Source organism: Canis lupus, chromosome 4, assembly GCF_011100685.1.
Source record: "Canis lupus familiaris isolate Mischka breed German Shepherd chromosome 4, alternate assembly UU_Cfam_GSD_1.0, whole genome shotgun sequence".
Lineage (NCBI taxonomy): Eukaryota > Metazoa > Chordata > Mammalia > Carnivora > Canidae > Canis > Canis lupus.
Window position 1 is genome coordinate 30,257,916 of NC_049225.1, and position 8,770 is coordinate 30,266,685.

Consider the following 8,770-nt stretch of genomic DNA (forward strand, 5'->3'; position numbering starts at 1 on the left):
CAAATAAATTAAAATATCTTTAAAAAATTTTTAATTTAAAAAAAAAGAAAATATAAGTAGACCTCATATAAGGAGCAACTTACAAATAACGGCTATTTGTTGAGCACTTCCCTGGTGCAGGCACCGTCCTGGGAGAGAAAGCCCCTGCCCTCGTGGAGTTTACAGAGTAAATTGATGCCAGCTATGAAGATGAAGCTAAAGAAGGCAGGGAAGCCACAGTGCAGATCATCTTGTTCAGTGCGGCAGCTTATGAATTTGGCATCCCCAACCTGGGTCTGGACAAACCACAGCCCCCAGACAGGCAGACCATGTCATGATGCTGGGCCTTATTGTCTGGAGGAGGCCAGCTGTCCTCAGGCTTGCATGGCTGGTTTCAGGTGTGAGGTGGAAATTGATGTGTCAATATGTGTTTCACTTGGCCATCCGTGCATCTATCCATTTATGTGGAAATGAATTATACCCTATCTCTATGTTTTCCTTGCACTGTGACCTTCCCCAAGTCACTGAACCTCTCTAATCTTCATCTTTCAGAGAATAGTAATGCTTTCTTTACGGAACTGACGTGAAGATTCCTGAGATGATGGATGTAAAACGCAGAACGGGGCCAGTCGTGAGTATATGGCAACTGGTAGCTATTGTCTTCACTGTGATAAGAGTTAACACAAGACCAGTAAGTACCAAATATGAGCCGATACCATGCTTGGCTCTGCACACATAGAGAAATTTGTCCAACATAATCCTTTTTCCAAGGTGCTTCTAATCCGATTAAGGAGCAAATCATATACCAGATAATAATTACTCAAGCTGACTGGAATCATATCCCAAGAGAGGAACCCCAAGTCCCCAGAGACTCCAAAGCAGGAGAAGTTGCTGTGAAGATAGGAAAGGAAAATTAGCCTAGACCTTTGTATCTAAACATGGGTAGGGAATACAGGGGCAAAGGTCAGCCCTATGTACCCAAGGTGGTGCAGAGGGAAGTCAACCTTAGCACCCAGTGTTCCATTTGCTGAATAAATCAGAACACAGCCTGCAGCCATCTAGAAGGTTCCATTCAATATACTCAAAAAGCCTCTATCTTCCCTAACGGTTGCAGTAGCTGACAAACGGTGTCACAAAGGCACCTCCCTGAGGTCTCACAGAATTCCTGTGAAGAGAGGAACTGTGGAATTTGCTCAGAGAACTTTCCAAAGTGCCTAGAGAAAGATTAAGCCTTTATCTCCGGTGCTGGAACTTCTTACATTCCACCACCCCTGTAGATGCATTTAGCAAGACCCTATAACACGGGTAACATGGTTTCCTTATGGCTAATTATAGCCCGGAGCCATACAAGTCAACCACTACTACAGACATTTGCCTCCTGGAGAGGTCAGTGAAGGCTTCAAGAAGCGGGTGGCATTGATCTGGGCCTTGGTGAGATTTGGGGAAGATGGCCCGGGAAGGAAGAAGAGCAAATAAGATAGCAGCAGAGGTGGGAATGCACAGACCATGTCTAGATGTGCCTATTTTGCTGGAGCAGAGGACACCTGTGGCCCTGACAAGAGCTCCAGTTCCAGGAGCTTCAAAGACTGCTTCTGTTTTAAGGGTTCCGGGCTCAGGTTTGGAATGCATCACCTCATCATATCTCCCGCATACTAAATACTATCATCTCTATTCTTTAAGAGAGGTTTCTTAAAGGCTGTTAAAACTGGAATTCAACCCAGACCCCAATCCCTAGTTAAAGCCGTTATGCAGTGCTGGCTTCCAGTGAGATACGACTGGACAAGTACACTAGGGTCCGGTCAGAGATGGCCTTGAATACCTAGCAGCATGTGACCTTCAGCGGTGCTAAAGCTCTGCAGTGAGAACATTTTGGAGGCTGTAAAGATGCAGCAGAGCCTCTGTGAGCCTGAGCAGAAAGGTCTGCATGCAGACTCAAGCCAACAAACAACCCAATGTACAGGCCAGAAACTCTCTGACTTGGTATAGGGCGGTGTCTGCTGGGAGTGGGACTCCAGGTCCAGGGCACAGGGAAAGGCTTCCCAGGTACTGGGTATGCTCACACTGCCATTCTTTGGCAATACTCTGGGTTTCTCTCCTCTTCAGGACTCAAAGGGGCATGTGACTTGTTTCCACAGTTATCTACACTTGTACCCAGTAAAAATGAACCACCCAAGAGGCTGATGGTCGTATGAGAAAAAAAACAAACAAACTGCTAGTGGTGAGAATCAAGTGCCTTGTAGGCCCTCTCCCCACTGCCCTGGGAGCACCACAGGACCTTGGGTCCCTCCTTTCCCTGATAGACGAGGAGGAAAACTCAACAGAACTGCTGGAAAGGCAGGCTGCTGGAGCACAGGAAGTGGCCAGCTGTGGGTCGATCTCTGTATCATCTGTAAAATAGTAGGACAGACCAGGTGATCCTGAAGAGCCTTCAGATTTTGTTTTGCTGTTGTTGCTGTTCCACTTTTTTTATCATGGTAAAAAAAAAAATTGCAAGACATAAAATCTCTCATCTTAGCCATCTTTAAGCCTGCACTTCAATATGCTGTATACTCACATCACTCATTGCACCACTGATCTTCAGAACGTTTTCATTTTGTAAAACCGAAACTTCATACCCATTAAACAACTCTCCACATCCACCCCTCCCCTGCCCTTCTGGTAACCACCACTTTACTTTCTGTTTCTAGAAGTTTGACTGCTTTGCATACCTTATATAAGTGGAATCATACAATATTTGTCACTCTGTGACTGGTTTATTTCACTTTGTACAATGTCGTTGAGGTGCATCCATGTTGTAGCCTGTGACAGGATTTCCTCCCATTTTAAGACTGAATAATATTCCGATATATATATATGGCAAGTTTTGTTTACCCAGTCACCTATCGGTGAACATTTGGGTTGCTTCTAACTCCAGGCTATTGTGAATCATGCTGGTATACAAGTGCGTGTGCAAATATCTTTTTGAGACTCTGCTTGACTCCCAGGCTTAAGACGCAACAAGTCTGGTTGCATGTTTTATTACTGCTTTATTTAAAAAAACAAACAAGAAAAAATACCCCCAAAACACAGAATATCTTTAAGAGTGAACAAATTGAAATGAACACATCAGATGCTGCAGGGCAAGTTTATTTTAGGACATTTGGAAACTCAAAAGTAATATTTTGATGTTCAACAAATTCCTAAAGCTGCGCCACAGGGAGGAGAGGACAGTCCTAAGTCTGGGCCACTCCGGGAGAGAGTCCTGGCATTCCGTAGCATAATTATCAACTTCGGTCACAACATTATCCAGAAAACCCTTTCTACGGATAATGGGTATCTATTAATATAAATCATTTGCTGGATGAGTCATGCATGGACTTGTTGCGAAAATATGGAAGGTTTTATGCCAGTTGTGCAGAAAAACATCCTTCAAATTCAGTCATGTATACTGTACCCCCAGGGGAAAAACACTTCGAATCCATATATTTTCCTTTGAAATAAAGGTTTGCTTCTCTCTCCTAAATGGCACGGTTGAAAGGTCTGGCCAAGGATCAGGCTTGCAGCAATGTTCCTAAATATTGGAACCTGCCCCTCCAGCACAATGACTCAGTGGGGTGGTGGGTGTTTGTTAGATGATTAATTTTTTAGCAAAGGTGTGCCTGCTGGTTGTGGTACAGAAGTAACTTCAGTCACTAATCCCCAAATCCTCTTTAGAGAAAACTGTAACGAAACCTGGCTGATGCATTGAAACTTCCTTGGCTGGGTTCATTTCCATAATCAGAATTCCTGTCTCAGGGGTGATACATATGGGGAGAACCAAGCCTTAATAACCACCCCAAGCCCCAGTCTGGGAGGGTGGATATGAAGAGCATATGCTGGTCCAGTGGGGGAGGCAGAGGGAGGGGCTGTGGTAGTAGAAGAGGGAACTAACCTTGGGAGCTCAGAAGAGGCAGCTACCTCAGGCAGACTGCGTGGGGCAGCATTGCATGGATGATATTTGACCTGGGCAGTGAAGAATGAAGAGGAGGGTTAAGCAGGAAAGCAGCAGGAAGGGCCATCTGGGCTAGAGGAACAGCATGTGTGCAGAGATGTCCTACTGTTTGGAAACATGTAAGAATGGCAGTATGGCTGAGTAACAGATGGCATGTGAGGTTAAGACACATGAGGCCCTCTTGATGAAGGGTGGGTGCTCCAGAACAGGGCCACATTACCCACAGGGACTCCCACCAGGAGCCCAGTGCAGAGCCAGTCAGGTTCCTGGTCTCCCTGGGTGTCCACCTTGTCTGACCAGAGAGAAGCCACAGCTTGCCCTGTGGGCCTGAGCGCCTAAGGCCAAGGATGGAGAAAGGTATTGCATCGCAGTGGCATAGGTACCACTTGATGGCAACCTGTATGGAGGAGACCCTGGTTCGAGGCACATACAATGTCAGCGGGTTGAGACAGACCTACATAGCTAGGTGTAGACACAGAGAGACAGAACCAGAACTGGGATAGAGATAGGGTTAGAGACCTATCTGATGGCGGTGATTCCTTCTTGTTCACCCAGGACAGGGAATCTGAAGAGGTAGGATCCTATGAACACAGAGAGAAGAGCAAGAGTTTTTGTTTCCAGCCAACTGAGAGAAGGACCTTGACCTATTGGAGTATCTCTTTAGGGAAAAAAAGAAAAACAAGCCAATATACGAGGGGAGGAAAGGTTGGAGAAGCCAGGTGCATTGGGATGTTGCAATTTCTAAGACCAACAGAGCGATGGGATTAGAGACACCCAACATGATGGAGGGTCTGAGTCCTCTCAGTCTCTGGATTCCTGCAGGATCTTTGTAGAGACTGAACCATATGCATCAAACCACGGAGAGTGGCTTCAGGGTCTCAGGGCAGGTGTGCTAACAGCGGAGGGAATCACAGTAGGCCATCGACAATACCAAATATTAGTGACGATGTGGAGCACTAGAACTCTTATATGTTGCTGGTGGGAATGAAAATCATACAGACACTTGGGAGCACAGATTGAGTGCCTCATGAAGTTGAGCATACACTTACCATATAACCACTCCTAGGTATTGATCCAAGAGAAATGACAGCATATCTCCAGACCAAGGCTGCATACAAATGTTCATAGGAGCTTTAGTCACAACTGCCAAAAAACTATGAACAACCCAAATATATCCATCAACTGGTGAATAGATAAATACATTTTGGCATATCTATACAATGGGATGCTTCTTAGCGACAAAAAGGAATGACATCCTGGGGCTCCTGGGTGGCTCAGTTGGTTAACCATCTGCCTTCGGCTCAGGTCATGATCCCGGGGTCCTGGGATAGAGTCCCAGAGTTGGGCTCCCTGCTCAGCAGGTAGTCTGCTTCTCCCTTTCCCTCGCCCTCTGCCCCTCCTCCCACTCATGCTCTCTCTCACTCTCTCCACCCCTACCAAATAAATAAATAAATAAATCTTTTTTTTTTTTAAGAGAATAACATACTGATGCACACTGCAACATGGCTGAATCTCAAAAACATTATTCTAAGTCAAAGAAGCCAGACGTAAAATACGACATACTGCGTGATTCCATTTATATGAGATTTTACAAAAAGCAAAACAGTAGTGATAGAAAGCAGATCAGTGGTTTCCTGGGGCCAGGGGCCTGGGGAAGGGGATTGGCCACCAAAGGCCATGGGAGATCTATAGGGGGAAATAGAAACATTCTCTATGATGATTGCGGTGTTGCTGGTACATGACTGTATATGTTTGTCACAACTCTTCAAATTGAACACTTAAAATGTGTTTACCTCAACTATAACTTAATAAATATTTATATGTAATAAAGATGAAGATGATGTTTAATTCAAGAAAAATAAAGTGACAAAGAAATTGAGACCTGGATTGAGAAATGGGACATAAGTCTATAAGGCAGAGTTTTGAGAAAATTATTTAGGGAACGACTTTGAATAAATACATCTTAAAAGTTAGTTGAAATGAGCGATGTTTCAGAAAAGTAGAATTTAATAAACTGAATCAAGTTCTTAACCAGTTTTACCATGCTAACATAACCCAGATACCCCCACACCTAACAAGGACAGTGAGTTTGAAACAAACTACCCTGACCTCTGACACCAACTGCAAGTTCAGAGCTCCTGAGGTCACACTTGGGTTTGCTAATTCACTGGAGGAACTCATTGGAAGCTCTTATGTTCCTGGTTGTAGTTTTTTATAGGTTAAAGGATACAGATGAAAATTAACCTAAGAAAGAGATTCAGAGGGCAGAGTTTAAGAAAGGACCAAACTCAGAGCTTCCAGTTGTCCTCTGTGGAGTCATGAGCAGCGTTACTTTTCCAGGAGTGATGTGTGACAACACATACAGAGTATTAGCAACCAGAGAAGCTCACCCACGCCTTGGTGTCCACAGTTTTTGTTGAGACTCAATCATGTGAGTCTGAATGGTGGCCCATGTGACCAATCTCAGTCTCCTTACCCTAAATCCCATTGTTACTATCTGGGTCTACCCATTTTTAAATTCAAGCAAAAAAAAAAAAAAAAAAAAAAAGGGTGAAGGTAAATTCATACCATGATTGAGAAACTACAGATAAAGCAAGATTTTTAGACAATAGCCATATTCATTTGAGTTACAATGACTTTATCATGTATTTTGATATTTGGTAAGGCAAGTTTTGCCTCATTGTTCTTTCATGTATCTTTCATAACTACTCTCAGACATTTAGGGTCCTTAACAAATTTGAATTCTGTATTAGTTAAGTTGCATTCAGTTACAAGTGCACATTGTTTATGCTCCACGAGTTAAGTTTAATTGCTGTATAAAAATCTTCTCAAACATTACATGATGATTTGGCACTGAAGTGAAAAAGTTATTGTGAATGCAGAAATGCATATAAGCAGCAGTGGAACATAAATTTGGTATTAGTAAAGGAAATCTGTCATCAGAGAAATGACTTCATTTTTCTATTTTCTTGCAAAGCAATGATCAAGAGCTTTCTAAAACTACGAAAGAAAGCCCAACCCCCCCACCCAAATAAAATCTATCGTGTTTTGCAAAAGGATACATGCAAAAGGATTGTAATGCAATGGAAAATTTACTCAAACTCTTGAAATAGATAAAATAAATTCCAAAGCAATGAGAGGTGGTGCCATCAATTCATGTGTTTTGAAAGACTATCATTAAGATGTCAAAAATCTATTTATCAAAACTTCTTGCCAACTTTGAGCAGAAGACAATAGTGGAGCACTGTTTAAGAAATGTTCCATCACCAGTGTTCCTAACAGCCAAAGGATACTATTGTGTGACAAATGCAAACATCAGTGACTCTGAGTCCAAAAATGATAGAGAAGTGTTAGACTTTGCCTGTGAGACTTAGGAAAACCTTAACACATTTATTTCACTTCTACATGATGCATGAGATGGAAACTAACCCAGGTTAGACCAAGCAGAGTGAGGCAGTAGCTGGCCACAGCGATTGGCCAGTCAGAGTGAGGTTCTGGGCTTGGTTCACCCCTGGGTCTAAATGCCCCCTCCCCATACTGGGTTATTGAAAGCCACCTTATGACCACAGGAGGAACCAGCCCAAACATGAAACCAAGACATGAATAACAAAGCAGAGAAGCTAAAGAACGTGGAACATTGGTGTCTATTATGGACAATCTCAAGGCAGTTTGAGTTGGGTTTTCTTGTTTCTTGCAAATCAAAGTTGCCCAGCCAAAGGAAGGCTCAATAAAAGTCAAAGAATAGAACAAACGATGATTAGAGGGCACACTAGAGGCAGTCTTATTTCCCCAACCTGGGAATGGAATGATCCCACCATCCAACCCCCAGTTAGTCATTGATCCACCTGGTAAGCCATTGGTTATGTCTATTGAAGACTCCATGTCCTCATGGAAGGCTTTGGTGTGAGGCACACTGTGGAAGTAGGGCATCTTTATATACTTTTCAAAAACTAGAAAGAGTGGGAATCAGGGATATTGGCAAGTAAAAAGATATTTGCAGCTGATATGTGCACATTGTTGTGGTTCATATATTTCTCGATCTTGCTAAGACTTTCATGTATCCACAAAATGAGAATTTAGGCCTGATGAAGTCAAGCACCCATTTTTTGCTTTATTTTCACTTTAATGCTAGCTGCTTCCCAAACTGTTCTCACAGAGCCCAGACAGACTGCAGGACCAATCAGCTTTAAAAATTGTGTTACACTGCTGGCATGGATCGCTGCTGAGTGAGCAGACGAAGCTAGCTGAATCTAGAAGTAGTTGCGATGCTGTAAGAATCACAAGTCTTTACCCACATCTCCTTCCTGCTAGCAACGTTTTCTGCCTTCCCTATGGGGTTCGTGAAGGACAAAACACTCTCCTAATCCCCGTCAGGAGGACAATATACCAAAGTTACAGAAGTTGTCACAAAGCTAGTCAACCTTGATGTCTACTCCCTTAAATTCAAAATGTAGGCTATTTTATGGCCTTTACAAAGCTGGAATTACTTTTTTCTTTAAAACTTGGCAGATTGGTGTTTTTGTTTTTAATCCTTGAGCTTTGTAAATTTTCTTTCCTGTGCCTACTTGCCCATAACTTATTCTTCTGGTCTGATGACTGTTTTTTAATGAGTTCAGTCTGTGCCTTCTTGGACAAATCAGGAGTGTGTTAATTAGCTATCAGATCTAGCCTGGCTTTTGAAGTTCAGAGCTTTGGAATGTTACAGAAGTGTAAATACAATCATGGCTTTTTGCATTTCTTAATTATATCTCAGCTGAAACCTCAGGGAGATTCCCACCTCAGGATTCTGCTACTTCTGACTCCTGAATAGTTCTGTCATTA